General features: G+C 39.6%; 1 protein-coding gene across 7 annotated transcripts in view; it reads right to left on the reverse strand.

The window, feature by feature from the left end:
• The window catches only part of Fut8 (fucosyltransferase 8), a 409,437-nt gene that overhangs the window by 351,765 nt on the left and 41,586 nt on the right, over positions 1-16,086 (reverse strand). For 2 of the 7 annotated variants that reach the window (XM_063240893.1, XM_063240900.1), the window contains exon 1: positions 10,666-10,708. The exons of 2 other annotated variants lie outside the window; for them this stretch is intronic. The gene's annotated coding sequence lies outside the window, so the exon portion shown is untranslated. Of the gene's footprint in view, positions 1-10,665; positions 10,802-11,515; positions 11,672-11,828; positions 11,968-16,086 lie in introns of those variants that run through there. 3 more of the 7 variants (XM_063240894.1, XM_063240897.1, XM_023566092.2) reach the window with 3 other exon arrangements.

Below are 16,086 nucleotides of genomic sequence, written 5' to 3' on the forward strand. Positions count from 1 at the left end.
GATAGGTTTGATTTGGGGATATTTCTGGTTATCATAAAGTGGTTTACCTAAATTAGAAAGGCAATGTTTGAAAAGAAAATATGACCATAAAACACGAAGCAAGTTTTCTTATGTTGCTGTAATGACATCATCATTAAAATGTATTTATAACCATATTTCCCTCCACCACAAGGCCTGCTGTGGTTTACCACTCATATATTCTAGAATGTTAGGTAAAAATAAATTTTAGTAACTTTATAGCCATATTTCCTACCATTATAGGTAATATAAAAAGCCCTGAAGGTTTCTAAGAATCAAGTTATTGAATATTCGAAAGTAGTTATAACAATCTGATCTTTAAATTTAATTAGTTGTTACTGAATCCCTTTTCTTTCTTATACTAAACTGAAAATGCACATTACGAATTGGCATACATCTGATACCAACCTACTCAGTTTTTACTCTTGTTATACACACACACACACACACACACACACACACACACAGAAACACAGAGAAAAAAATTATTTCTTTAATCCCTTATGTGAGTGTTCCAGTTTCTCACCTGAAATTATCTGTCAGTTTTGCCTCTAAGACAATCTTCCCAAGAGTCACCACACATTTTCATTTGTTCACTGAAAAACAACAGTCTAGGGCAACCCACTCAGGCCCAGCTTTCTTTCCACAATAAATATTTTCTGCTCTAAAAAAAAAAAAAAAAGAAAAGAAAAAGAAGAAGAAACAAGTCTAATCCCATTTGAGTGGCTTGAACCTAGCTTACCACAAACTTAACTTAGAATTGCACCATCAAAATAACTGTAGCACAGTCTTTTAATCTTTGTAACAATCTTCAAATACTTTTGAAGCTCTGCCTTCAAGAATTATTCAATCATGCCTTTATTTTCCTCAAAAGTATTACCTTAGTATTTAAGATTATTTATATCCTTAGAGTTGTACACATGAACTATGAAGTACCCAAGAAAGTGTTTAATCACCCACTTTGGATTTTCCAGACAGTTCCAATATCATTGCTAGGTCATCTCCTATGCCACATCTCAGTCTATTCAAGCTACTACAACAAAATATCTCAGCCTGAGTACTTTAAAAACAACAGGAATATATTGCTCACAGTTCTGGGGATTAGAAAGTCCAAGATCAGGATTTGTGAATGGTGTCTAAAGAGGTTCACTCTATTTCATAAACTCTGTACCTTCTTGCTACATCCTTCATAAACTTTGTACCATCATAAACTGTACTTTGTTGCTAAATCCTCACAAGTGCAGAAGGAAACATGTCTCTTAGGCATCTTTGACATGAGTACCTAATCCAGTTCCTGAGGACTCTGACCTCAGAACCTAACCACCATCCAAAATTCCTACCTTTTAACCCCATCAAGTAGAGATTAGATTTCAACACTTAATGGGGGCAGGGGGACCAAACATTAAGACCATTAGACATAGTTTAATTTTAGATTCAATGGGAAAAATGTGATTATATTTAAGCAAGAGTTAAAAGTACATCCCAAGGAAAGGTCAGTGGTTGTTTACTCAGTTGTAAGCAACGGGAATATAGGAATGTCAAAATAATCCTTTTATACAGAAAGAAACAGAGACCCAGAGAGATAAGTGGTTTGCGCAGGTTTATACAGAGCTAACAACAGTATCCAAGTTACCAGATTCCAAGTTCAAAGATTTCCAACTATATCCAATCATTCAAATTACTAAATAGGAATATGCTAACTGAAAGATGGAAGACACAAACGACACTGTATTACTGCATCAATGTCAAATTTCTAGAAATGGTAAAACTAAAGAGACAAAGAAGCAGATCAGCAGTTGCCTAGAGCTGGAAATAGGGAGTAAGGATTGGCTACAAATGAGCAACAAGGAGCTTTTTTGGAAGATCAAAGTTCTACAATGGGATTGCAAATCACTGTTGCACAACTGTATAAGCTTACTGAAACTTAAATGAATTTTATATTATGTAAATCACAGCTAGGAAGTGAAAGTACATTTCTGAGGTTATTTGAATCTGTTTTCCCAGGTTATAATCCTAATTAGTCCCAAATAAAGGTAATTCTCTTTGTTCTCAAAAAAATAAATTGCTAAGAAGCTACTCAGTAAATAAGGAATTTAAACAACTGACCAGAAAGAATACAAACCCAATTAAGAAGTAGAAAAAAAAAAAGACCTAAATAAACATTTTTCAAAAAGAACACAAAATTGGCGAACAGATATATAGGAAATTGCTCATTGCTACCTATACTCTACTCTACAAATCAAAACCACAATGATATATCACTGTATACCTGTTAGAATACGTACTCACCTGAAGACAGAAGATAGCAAGTATTGGCAAAGATGTGAAGAAAAGAAAGCTCTTATAACACCACTGGTGGGAAGTAAACTGGTACAGCCACTATGCAGACTAGCATGAAAATTGCTCCAAAAATTAAAAATAGAATCACCATATGCTGCAGTAATCCCCTTTTGGGTGTACATCCAAAGGAAATGAAGTCAGTATGTCAAAGAGATATCTGTACTCTAACGTTTATCAAAGCATTATTTACACTAGATAAGACATGAAATTAACCTAGTTGTGTCTTTCAATAGATGAAGCAGCAAAGAGAATGTGGTACGGTCCCTTCAGTAGCTGAGGGAGATTGGTTCTAAGACACTTCCCACCCCAATGGATAACCAAAGCCACAAAGGCCCAAACCCCTGCATTACACACACAACCTACTATATACTTTAAATCATCTCTGTAGATTATTATACCTAGTGCTACATAGATTGTTACACTATAATGTTTAGAAGATAATGACAAGAAAAAACTATCCATTTTCAATACAGATGTAATTTTTTCCCAAACCTTTTCAATCCTTAGTTTGCTGGAAGCTTGCTATTGTTATTGTTGTTTGTTTTGTAATATCAATACCAAGGATTAAACCCAGGGTTTCATGCAAACTAAGCAAGCACTATACCACTGAGCCACATATTCCTCAGTTTGTTAAATAGAGGAATGTGGAAGGTGACATGTACATATGGAAGATGATATTGTTAAAACCAAGAGAATTCTGAATAAACTTTTGTTAAAATACCTCAGATCTGGTTTAAACTTCTCTATGTAATTTAATTGCTTTTCCACAACTTGCTACTTTTGTCCAACTAGTATATAATATTCAATTGTGTCTCTGATCTTCATTTCTAGACTTCAGTTCTGCCAGAAGTTTGTATTACAGAAGTGTGTATGCTTTTCTTTGTCTTGATGATCTATCTTAAGTTAATTTCATTCTCAGGACAAGACAAGAAAACATCTTGAAAAGGTGAAGGTAAACTTTTGTTTCCTCTTTCTACATAGTTGTTTGGCTACAAGTGGAAAATACTAGGCTAAGTGAAATAAGCAAGGCACAGCAAGTGATGAACATGTTAAATAACAACTATATTGAACACAAGGTTACAGTTTTGGGGGGTTTGTTTTGTTTTGCTTTGTTGTTTTTGGAGACAGGACTATGTAATCCATTTTGGGGTATATATCCAAAAGAAAGTAAGTCAGTATGTTAAAGAGGTATCTGTGCTCTCACACATTTACCAAAGCATTATTTATACTAGCTAAGCTATGAAATCAACCTAATTTTGTTCATCTACAGATGAATTAGCAAACAAAATGTGGTATGGTCCTTCAGTATCTGAGGGAGATAACTAACACCATAAAGAACTTGCCATAAAACTTGCTACATAATGTGGGTCTGACTGACCTCTAACTCACGGTCCTCATATGCCAGGTAGAATTACAGGCGTGCACCACCATGCCTAGCTACTCTCAATTTTTATATACCAATTATATCTTAGTAAAACTGAGGAGAAAAAGATTTTTGTTTCAAAACAAACCACATTAATGAAGAAAATTTTTAGCTTTAAGACTTTTGAGCTCTTAGGAAATTACATACCAAAAAACACTGCATCCTTAAATCACAAAGAAATCAGCTTTTTTTCCAAACTTGAACCTTTTCCGTTTGGAATTTCCAAAACTTAGGGTACCTTGCTTTTACAACCTTATATCTGCAACGGAAACAAAGTAAAACTATACACTCATAGGAAATCTGCACGCAATTCCTATTAAAACATTTATTGTTATTTCATTGCTCCAAACCTTAGCAGTTAGTTACAGAACAAAGGATGTGTTCCTTATGTATTTACCTGGTAAAACAAAGCTGTTCCAAAACAGACTTCTTTGGTAATTTCATTTTCATAACAATTTTGTGCCACTATAATTTATATACTAAGAGAATATTTTTACTAATAACAACTCCTAATTGCCCATTAGCAATTATTTTTATTATTTGCACATTAGCAATTATCTTTATTTAGAGCACTCAGCACTGAAAACATAAAAGTCTTTGCTTACTTGCAAATTAAAAATAATATCCCATTCTTATCCTATGTACATCTGACAACTTTGAGGCATCAAGTTGATACTTTTAATACATGAACCTAAAAATAATAGTTTTAGTTACTGAGAGCCTAAATGTCTATAATTATGTCAAAGAAAGTAGTCAGAATTATTCAGTAAACTTTCAGTCTTCATGTTGCTGAAGCTCAATTTGATAAGAACAAGGAAGGGCTTTTTGGCCTCAACAATTTCAATTACTGTATCAACTTTCCAAGCCTTACAAGTTTATAAAACTTTGTAAAAGAAAAAGAAAAATCTAAAACTTACAAGAAAGCAAAATGCGTACCTGGGCTTACCTCCACTTTTGAATAGGTTTCTTTTTTTAAATTACAATCTTTTGACATTAATAACTGAATGAATTAAATAACTATAAATAATTAAATAACTCATGATGTAACAACTGTAACAATCTCTACTAAATATATTTGGCCTTTAAGTGCAAGTACAGTTCCATCTGTTGGAGAAATTGAATCAGATCCCTAATGATTAGAGCTCTAATTATCAAACACACTTTTTCCTTGTGAACTTTTCATAACATCTGGCTTAAAACTGCTAAGTTTTTCACTTTAGTTTGGGTTCACTTCAACTGACATAGTATTTTTTATATTATCATAATAAAGCATATAAAGATGATTTTTTTTCTAAAAACCAATTCCTATTGTCTAGAACACTATAAATGAAGGTAAAAATATTAAAAAGACATGAGAATAAATCCTAAGAGATTAGAAGAAAGGATTATGTTAAACATTATTAAAACAATAATGTGATTGATATATGGCTTAAACAATGGCTTTAACCTCATTCCACATTCCTTGGGACTGAACCATGGGCTCCACCACTGAGCTACATACATTCTGAGTTCCATATCCCTTTTATATGGACTTATAAAATCATTTTTAATAAACTGTATTAAACCTTATACAGGGGCTGGGGATTTAGCTCAGTGGCATAAGCGCCTGCCTTGCAAGCAGGCAGTCGTGAGTTCGATCCCTGGTACCGATAAAAGAACGAAAAAAAAACACACACATAGTGGAGGGCAGGGAAAAGGGAAGTAAAAATGATCAAGATGCAATATGTACAGTCATCAATTCCCCAAGATAAATGTAATTATGTTCACAAAGATATGCCAATAATAAAAAAGGAAGGAAAAGATAACCATTCTCAAGAAAGGATGACAAATATGCAGAAACAGAAGGAAAAAGAAAAACTAAAGAACTCTCCTTTATATCCAAGTATGTTCATCAACCAGCACAATACTTGGCCTCTCAATCTCCCTTTCCTCCTGACTGCACGAGTGCCCCAGACAATCAGTTTAAAACAGAAGTTACAAGTGATGTTTTCCCAGTTCATTAGTAATGAATATATTACTACCAATTGCATTACAATTTTTAAAAGTAATTATAAAATCAGGTCATTTTAAATATTGATATGGCCTCACATGTGAGGTTTTGGGTTCAATCTCCAACCCTGAAAAAAATTTAAAATGTATCTATAAACATTGGTTTGCTTTTACAGGTTTGCAGGCTTGTAAGTATTTATGCCGTAGGCAAACTTACTCTGGTTCTAGGTATTAAAAAGATTATCATTAAATTATCATTTAATGATCAAAACTATCACAAATATTTTTTAAAAAGCAGTTTATGAATAGGATAGGTTTTAACAAACTGTGTGTTTTACCTGTGTTAGTTACTTTGCACTACATACCTTTGCACTACATACCTGTCTTAGTTACTTTTTTAAATAACTCAGTAACCAACACCCAAAGATAAGGGAGGAAAGATTTATTTAGCTCACAGTTTGCAAAGGTGTCAGTCCGTAACAGCTAACTCCAAGGCAGGGTGGTTCAAGTCACAGGGGCAACACCTCAAGGTGGCAGAAGACAGTAAAAGCAGCGAGAGCCAAATGATGGGAGAGGAGCAAGCCTCTTTTCTCAAGGCAGGTGCAGCACTCAAACCCATAATCCTAGCACTAAGGCAATGAACCAATCACAAACCACAGATTCTGCCACCTTTGAAAAGCTCACCTCACCCCGTAACAAGAGGCTTTGAAGGGGACATGAAGACACAACCCATAATAATATCCTACCTTTTTTTTCTAATTCTGAGATGGGTTTGCTAAATCTCTGACTAGATTAGACACGAATTTGTGATATTCCTACCTCCACTTTCCATAGTGCTAGCCTGAGCCATTGTGCCCAGCTACAAATATTCTTCCTAAAAGATACCTTAAACCAGCACTTGAAGGTTGTAATTCCAGCACTTAGAAGGCTGAGGCAGGAGAATCATGAGTTCATGGTCAGGCTGGTCTTCATAGTAAGATCCTGTCTCAAAAGTAAGTAAATAAAAACAAAAATAAAAAAAAGAGAAAGAAAACTAACCCTACAGTTCTGCTTTCATAAGAATAAAAATTCTTAATATTGACATATGAAACATAATCCCATAGGCCCTATTTACTCTTCTTTCATTAAAAGGAAAACATGCAGCAGTATCATATAAACCTTAAGCTTATACAGGTTATATGATCAGAATATTTGAGAGATTAATACAAAGTTATCTAATTAAGAAAAACTTTCGCCAGGGATTTAGCTCAGCGGCATAAGTGCCTGCCTTGCAAGTGCATGGTTGTGAGTTCAATCCCTGGTACAAAAAAAAAAAAGTTTAAGAAAAACTTTCACAACTAAATGATAAGGATAACTGTATTTGATTTCTAATTATTCTAAAGAGAAAACTGTGGACAATGAAGTGTAATTGGGGGTGACTGGGGGAGGGGAAACATAGGCAGGAAAACACCACATAGAAGCAGCAAGGTTGAGACTTTTTCATTTCATGAGACAGGGTCTCACTCTGTAATTCAGGCTGGCTTTAAACTCACTTATGTAACTTATGCTGGCCTCAAACTCTTGCCTTGGCCTCCCCAGTTTTGAGACTACGGGTGAATGCTAGATTATAGGCATGTACCACAGCACCAGCAAGCAAGGTTGAGACTTGAGACATCAATTTAGAAAAATATTTTAAATGTGCATATACTCATGAAACATTCTTCTAGGAGGGATTTTTTTTAAATGCTTTTTAGAAGTCAGTTGGAAGTATGCTTACTTTTAAATATGTTTAACTGTCTCACTACAATGAGCTACAATTTGAAAACAACTCAAACTGCAAGTTATTCTACTATATGGTTCAAAAGTGTAAGCCAGACAATCACTCAAGGAGAAACAAAAGCAGTTCTGTACTGATCATCTGCTACACACTGGTAAATGAAAAAGAATGTTGGTATCTCATCAAAAAGGACTGAGAGAACCAGGATTGATATAAAAAAAAAAAAAGCACCGTAATAGTAATTTTTTTTTAGTTTCAGAGTTGCTTAGAATCTTAGTATTTAAGTAAAGAAACTTACTGAGATTTAAAAAATATTTACTTCTATGGGATGAATCACTTTCTTCTATATTTATAAACATGCTGTAATATGGGGCATTTATCATCTCATTCAACAAGGTATTTACTAAAGTTTACAGTCAATCAAAACTGATCATTAAGGAAATGGGAAAAATCTATTTTTTAAATTTTATCAGCAATGAGATTCTATTTATACAATGAAAAGAAAGGCCATGGGTAATAATGAGTACAACCACTACCCTTAGAAAAGTAAAATTTCATTAGTTTTAATGTACATACCATTATCAATTTCTAGACTTGGATTAAAGAGGATATGAATGATCAGAAGTCAATCAAACTAGCTAATTATAGTTTTAAAATCTATAAAGTGTTACTGACTATAAAATCAAAATAGTGCCTGCTTCAGATTCAAAGGCATGAATTCAACTTAGATCAGCTGAATCACTGCATTATAATACAGGAGACATCAGTAACAATGGTTAATAAGTGACCTTGAGATATTGCTCTCCAAATGTCTGAAAGGTCCAGTTTTTTATTCAAAGTATTTCTACTTTCGATAAAAACCTACCTTACCAAACAATTAAAATCTACATTCATAGAACATGAAGCAAGCTCTTGTTCTCTCTCCCTCTCTCAACTCTTTGGTTCTCTCCTTCCCTCTCTCCTTCTCTCCTTAAGTTTAGGATTACAGACATTGTGGGGAAAAAAATTAACAAGCAACATAGACAAAGGGCCAAGAACACACCTTCTCTTCTGATGCACTTCTGAGAAAGATAAAGAAAATAATTTTTAGAAAGTGCTATCAAAGTTTCTTAAATAAGAAATTCAAGAAATACTTGCTTTCGTTAGTTGAGATTATGAAAAGGTGATTAAACTAATGTGTAATGTACAACATATGCACTTACAAATAACTATCTATATATATATGCTCATACCAAACCCCTTACAAATTAAAATTTTATGTTGTACCTGTCAAAGTTCAAACATCGATTAAGACACACTTTGCTTTGGCACTAGCTCCCCCTCCAGACCAAACTACTAACAAAACTGCATTTAAACACGCACACATACATAAGTAAAAAACACGTTTTTTCCTGTCCAATAGCAAATTGCAAACTTCACCACTGTTAAGACATTCTTATTCCTTACAAATAACTGGTTAGTATTTGAACAAAACACTGTAGAATGCAATTAGAACGACTGTTGCAGTTCTACAAATCTTAAATAGAACTGACTTTGTAGGAAAACAACTTCATGTCTTTTTAAATCAAGAACATTCTTAAAATACAATCTACATAGTGCCATAGTCAAACTGTTTTGAATCACTGTCCTAGTAAACCATAGGATAAGCTTCATGTTAACTTATCGTTTGATCAGACGATTTTGCATCCGTTTCTGCAGTCTATGCAAGTTCCATTCCAGCTGTTAAGCTCTTTAATTCAAACAGAATTCTCAATTTACACAGCAGCAAAATCTGTGCCTCCAAACCATCCTTATGTATTCTTTATAACCTAATCATCTCTTAACGCCCTACATTTTTCATACTAAGCCTGTAAAACCACAACTTCAAATACTTGAATTCCTTTCCCTTTAATGCTGTAGTATTTGTAAATAATTAATTAAAATCTCCATACACAATATTTCCTGAGGAAAACAATGTATGGGACCTTATTATCTAGCAGAAGGTTTCAGGTTGCTTTAAAGAAGACAACTTAATCCGTTATTTTAGTAAGTGATTTCTCTCCTTTCTATATGATGTACCTGTAAAGATTCATGAATAAAACATGAGACTTAAATTTAAAAAATGTATATACAACCTTTTTCCGAGAATAACAATAGAAAAACTATAATGCAACCCTCTTAGTTTCTAAAGAGACAAGTTAAAGTCGGTTACTTGTGATAAGTTTAAACCTTCAGAAAACTTTGTTTTGTCTCTCTGCCCCAACTCTAGAGGTTATCTACCAATCTAGCTTTCCTTGGGTCTACTTTCTTGGGGTGAATTAAGTAAACTGTTAAATCAACACAGGAATGAAAAAAATTACCTATTTTATCCAAGGCCTCAATCTAAAGAGTCAAATATGGCACAACGCTAAAAGCTCACCAGGGATAAACCCTAACATGACATTTAACTTAAACACACTGCATCTTTGAACCTTTGCATGCTTTCATCGAGAACAGGTGCTGTACTCAACTCACGAGCAAGACTAACCTGCTTGAACAAGGATGGACTCAGGTAACCTTCCCAAGTAAGTTTCTATACCCAATGCCCCGGCACGTCATTTGCACATCAAAAGAGGGCACTGAGGCACTCTAGCAGTCCACCGTGTTGCACTGGCCTCTCGCCGGAGCGAACCTTTGTGCGCGTTCACTCTCTGGGTCCTAGCCCGGGAAGCCTGCACGGAAACCCGTAACGCACAGGCGTCCTCCATCCCACAGTCCGCGACTATCGGGACCGAACTGCAAGCCAAGGAGGGTGCGCCGAGCTGAGAGATGAGGAGACAGCAGGGCTATCTCCCACCCCCGCCCCCATCCCCGCCCGCTCCGCGGCTTCGGCCCCTGCCCAGAGCAAGGATGCGCGGCGCCCGGGGCACCGAGGCGCCGCTCCGCGTCCCGGCGGCTGGCGGACGCTCCCCCAGCCCGGGCCCACGCCACGCCGAGGCACTGCCAGGGCGTACCCGGGTCTCCCTCCCCACTTTTCTGGGAGCCTGTGGGTAAGCAGCAACAGGCCTGGGGGTCGCCCGAGGAAAAGAAAAGCGACAGCTCCTCAGCCTCCACAGATCCCGCGCTCGCCCAGCCCGAGAAGCCGAGACGCGCGGGGCCCGGCTTCCTGACGCCCCCTTACCCGAGGCGGGAGCGAGGAGGTTGCCGCTGTCCCCCGTTGCCGCCGCCTCGGCCACAGCCCTCAGCCGCAGCTGCCCCGCTCTGGGGGAGAGGGAGGGGTGTCTGGGTGGAGGATGCTTCTCCCGACTGAAGGGAGAGGAAGAAACGGAAACAGGAACCGCGGCCGCCGCTTAACGGAGCCTTCGGCGCCACAGACTGAGCGAGAGCGCGAGGCGGCGCGAGCCGGGCAGTCCCTGACAGCGCGAGACCGAGACCGAGCGCGAGCCGGGTCCAGGGCGCGCGACCCCGACCAGCGCCGGCCCCATTCCGCGGGGAGAGGGAGGGGACCGGTGGGCTGGGGGCCGGGCGGGGGGCGGGGGCCCGGAGCCGAGGGAACCCGGCCACTCTGGGCGGCTGGAGAGAACGCGCGCACGCGCCGGAGCGGCTCCGAACACGAGCGCAGGCGGGGAAGCCTTGGCCGGCGCGAGCAGGCGGGCGTGCGCGGAGGGAGGGGGCGCGCGCCCCTCGGCGTCCCAGGCTTCTGGGAGAGGGCGCGCATGCGCCGGGCTCTGCCTCCTTTCGGCGTCCCTAGCATGTGCCGAGGTACTCCCCGCCCCCTTTCTCGCCGCGCCCGGGTGTAGCGTAGCTGCAGCATCCAGCGCCTCGCCGAGCCGCGGGCTACAGCGGGACGGCAGAGTGCCAGCCGAGTGGCGGCTGCGCGAGCGCGGGCTCGCACACGGGCGTAGGCCGCCCTCTACCGCCTGAAGGCCGGAGGCTGAGGGGCGCGAGTGGAGCGCAGGTCCCCGTTCCGAGCAGAACTGTGTCTCCGCAGCGCTGGAAGGCGGCCGCCCGTGCCCGGCCCTAATGCTCACCCGCGCCGCGCTCGAGGCCGGCGCCTAGCTCCTCTCGGGGACGCTGCCGCGGTGTAGCTCACGGTGCTATCACACAATGGCGTGGCTCCCGCCGCAGCGGGGCACAGCCCCACCTCATCTGCCGGAGCTGTTTCCACAGCTGCTTGAAGATAAGGAGCCCCCCCCCCAAAAAAAAAAAAAACGAGGGCCTGAGTTCGACGCCCGGCCTCCCGACCCGCGGCTGTGACCGCCCGCAGGAGGCGGAAGTTTATTGAGTAGGGGGGAAAACACCACAGGAAGGGAGGAGGAGGTTTTGCCTTAGAACGCTTCCTACCCGCTCGGACTCGGGAAATCCCAGGCGCCCGCGATGCAGAGCTGACGGCCGGAGAGGAGCTACCTCGGGCCAGCCCAGACCGCGAGCTGAGCGGGAGGACCCGAGTACGTCGCCTGGGCTTACAAAGTAGTTGCGGCCGAGGGGTGCCGCCGAGGCCAATCACAACCTAGAGCCGCGTGAGTGGAGTGCGAGCCAGCCAATCAAAGGGCTGGAAAATGAGCTTCCCGTTCCGAACTCTTCCCTGTAGCCTACGGACCCAGATCCCGAGACCCGCGCTGCGGAGTGAAAAGACGGAATGGTTCCCTGAAGATCAGTAGGAGTGCTTGCTCCCGCGATCGGTGTTTTGAAGTAAACACTGTCGGTACTTATCCCAGAGGAAATACTGGCGGCCTTTTAGATGTTAAGTACTAAAAGGATCACAGAAAAGAGATTTAAGAGGTAGTCCTCTGCCAAGAACGCAATCAGCCTAATAACGTTCATAAATTCAGAGTATTCACTGAAACTGTTCTAGGTCAGAAACTGTATTACAGAGATACAAACAAGATACATAGGTCAAGAAAAGAAAAGCCTCTGTCCTGAAACACTTCAGGTTCTGAGAGGCTTTGCTGAACCCTGTTTTATTGTCAGCTCTAAATAAAAAGCATCCGGTGAAGTAGTTTACATTTATATGATGCTTATCTCCTTGTAAAAAGAGAACATTGAGAGGAAATTAGAGTGACTTACACAGGGTCACACAGAAATTTACACTGACAAAGCCAGAATACTAGCCTAGAGAGTTCAGGGGTTTACCCAGCATTTAATGCCCTGTATGTTAAAATAATAACTGTCTCTGGACTCCACCCAGAAACAAGTTCCTCGCAGCTCTTCCCTTTATTCTGTTGAGACAATGTGCTTCTCAGCCAGTGACAGCACACCAGCATCAAAGCCCTTTCCAGGGCATGGCCAGGATTTAGCTGCCATCCTAGAATTGGGAGTATAAATTAACTTCAGAGATCAAATCTATGCGCTAAATTCCAAACCAACAGTGAATTTCCTGAAAATTCACTTATATCAGGAGCGCTTATCCTGGCACTTTCAGTGTAGTGAGTCCCGGCTTTTAGAAACTATTTCTAACCAGGCATGTGCACAGCTATCCCAGCACTCAGGAGGCTGAGGCAGGAAGATCTTAGCGAGTTCAACTCCAGCTTGAGCTACATAGTGAGTTCAAAGGTAGCATGAACTACACAGTGAGACTCTGTCTCAAAAAAATAAAAATGATGAAAACTACATTTCTTTGGGATTGCAGGTTAGTGGTAGAGCACTTACCTACTGTGTGCAAGGCCCTCCTTTATCTCTTGTGTACTGAGGGAAAAAATTCTACTTTCTTTTGAGAAGAGAGAATCCTAAAACTGCCTTTTTCTTGCCAGGTTAAAATTTTGAGAGAAAAAAGCATTCCCAAGATAGTTGTAAGCATCATTGGTCACCAGAAAGCAGCATCACTATTAAAGGTATTTTCTGCACAATTTTCAGCGTCTGTGTTGTTGGAACCCCTTTCTTCACACATCAGCTATTTACTTCCACCTCTCATCACTCCCACTTTCTGATACTACTTAAGCAAGAAGTGTTGTACCCATGCTTCCACTCCTTCTTTATTAGACTGAGTGTTAGGCCTATCTTTGCTTATCCCCAAAATTACAGGCAAGTTCTGCTCAACAAAAGATTGTATGGGACATTCTTCATGACTTCTTACACTAAGAATTAGTAGGATTGTGAGTATGGTATTTTCTTTTATGGGCCAGCCTGGGTCAATTCTCAGTCATCGATCAGCATAGTGGTTCTTGGATGTATGGCAAGGAGGATTCAACTCTTACACAATGGAAAAAAGGCAAACTGAATATTAAGAGTACATGAATGACCATTTTATTGAGAAAATAGCTAAATCGAAGTTAATGAACTTGAATGCTATCACATTTCCTAGGTTGTGAACATTCATGCAGAAACTAGTTTGAAATTTACTACCATTTTATTATGACCATAAAAAAAAAAAAGCGAAAGTGTAATATTGCTGAGCACAAGGCCCTATGCTTAAGCTCTTTACCTCCATCATTTGATTCTCAAATCAAATCTTTGAGGTAGATCCTATTATTATAGTGCAGAAATGGGGGGGGTCCATAAAAGGCTTGAAGCTCAGGAAACAGCAACAGCAGCTGCTTAGGAAATAACTTAGAAATGTTTCCATCTCTACCAATGTGAACCAAGTGAATGTCAGCTCTGGAAGCATTCTTAATGGCTTTTAATTATTCTTGTTATATAATTGTTGCAGTAAATACATTTCATTTAGTACTTCTTAAAGCTTAGAAGGAGTACTCCACTTTGCAGAAAAACATACAAAAAGTAGTACTGTTATTACCACAGGCAACAAGGTGTGACCTTGAAATAATTATTTCTGCCTATTGGGACGTCTGTCTTCTCATCTGTAAAATGAAGTGGTTGGACCAGATAAATTGTAGCTATTTGCCATTCTAAAATAACAAACAGCCAGCTTGACACACACTGACATTAACTACCAAAATGAAAATGGAAAAATGGTCTATATATTCAAATCCAGTAAGTGTTTCAAGTCACTTTTGAGCCAAGACCTTAAATAGAAACTCTACACCTACTCATTAAAAAGCCAGAGCTAATCTTTCCCATCAAAAGAGTAAAAGAAGTGATTTAAAGGCTGATGAAACTAGCCAGATTTTCTCCCCCTATGACTTTCCATGGCTGAAATTTCTGTCTTCTTCAGTGGTCTAAAGTAGCATATTCTAGGCACTATTGATTTCTTATTCACTATCTACTCCCTTTTCCTTTCTTATTAATGGAATTTCTTGTTTTTATTTTTATTTGCTCATATTTTAGGTAACCACCTAAACTCTAGCTACAGAAGGGCAACTCAATTAACCTGAGTCAAGCAGTAAATGGATTCCCAGAATCATAGAGACTTACAGTGCTTACCTTCTCCTTCCAAGGTTTAAGAAGATTACACTTACCCACAGCCACCCCAGACACCCCCTCCCTTGCAGTTGTGCTGGACCGTGTGACTAGTTAGAGCCACTAGTCTGTAGTGTGTTGTGAGTATACATGAGTGTCTTTACAAGGTGTGATTAAAAATACAGAAAGTGCTGCTGTCAAGTGCCACATAACAGAAAAGCAGGCTGGCAAAAAACATTATGATGTGTTCTCATCCACCTTATTTACCAGATCTGGCATCATCTTCTGACTCTTCCCCAGTGTCAAAATGACCATAAAAAGTAGCCATTTTGAATCAATTTGGGACTTTCAACTAGCTACAACAGAATAACTAAAGACACAAGAGGACTTCCAGAACTGTTTCAGAGAGTGGCAAAAATGATGGGATAAGAGAGGAGGACTATTTCAGGGGGATTGATGAGAACATATCTTCTACTGTAATAAGTTTAAACATTCACTGTATTTTTCAGTCACAGCATCTATGTGTCACTTCTTGGTGGAGCACCTAATTGTCAGGGAAGTCTTCATAGTGTGTACTCCTCTCCAGCCTCAGGACCAGTATTACTGAGATAGACAAATCTCTCTTGGCCCCAACAAGCCTAAAGAGGGGCAGCCCGCATTACCCCACCACCCACCCCCAGGTAGTCTGAGTAAGTAATAAATCTTTGTTGTTTAAGCCTTTGAGGTTTGGTGTGTTTTTCTCTGCAGTATGACCTTGAGTCCACATTATACTAGCACATACTACACTCTAGCACATACTACACACTAGAATCAGAATATTCCTAGACTGTTCCAATGAATATACCTGAAAACCATTATGCTCCTGGGGTAAATTGCCCATCAGACAGAGAGAAGGGTTTTTTAGTTCATGCTGAAGGAAAAGGATTCTCTCCTGCCAGGTAGGAATGTCAGTCTATAAACTGGATTACCACAGTTGACAATATTGCAACCACAACGAGCACTAACATTAAAGTGAACATACTGAGAATGGCATAGACAAAGAATAACCCTTGAAGATATGATTGAGTCAATGGTTATATTGTTCCTAAAGGGTACACTTCTTGGACTTTTAATTATGCAAAATAATAATTTTATTTGCCTGTTCCTCTGTAACACTATAGGCAGTAACTACATTCTTTGTATCTTTAATATCATCACAGTTCCTAATACAGATCTAGCTCAAGAAGTTCTCAAAAATATTAGATGTGTTTAAATATCTTAAAATATAATAGCTCACACTGTTGCCTTCAGAAATAAAATAAATATT

The sequence above is a fragment of the Cavia porcellus genome, unplaced genomic scaffold, assembly GCF_034190915.1.
Source record: "Cavia porcellus strain 051 isolate PalLab524CR breed Dunkin Hartley unplaced genomic scaffold, mCavPor4.1 scaffold_31, whole genome shotgun sequence".
In the NCBI taxonomy this organism is placed as follows: domain Eukaryota; kingdom Metazoa; phylum Chordata; class Mammalia; order Rodentia; family Caviidae; genus Cavia; species Cavia porcellus.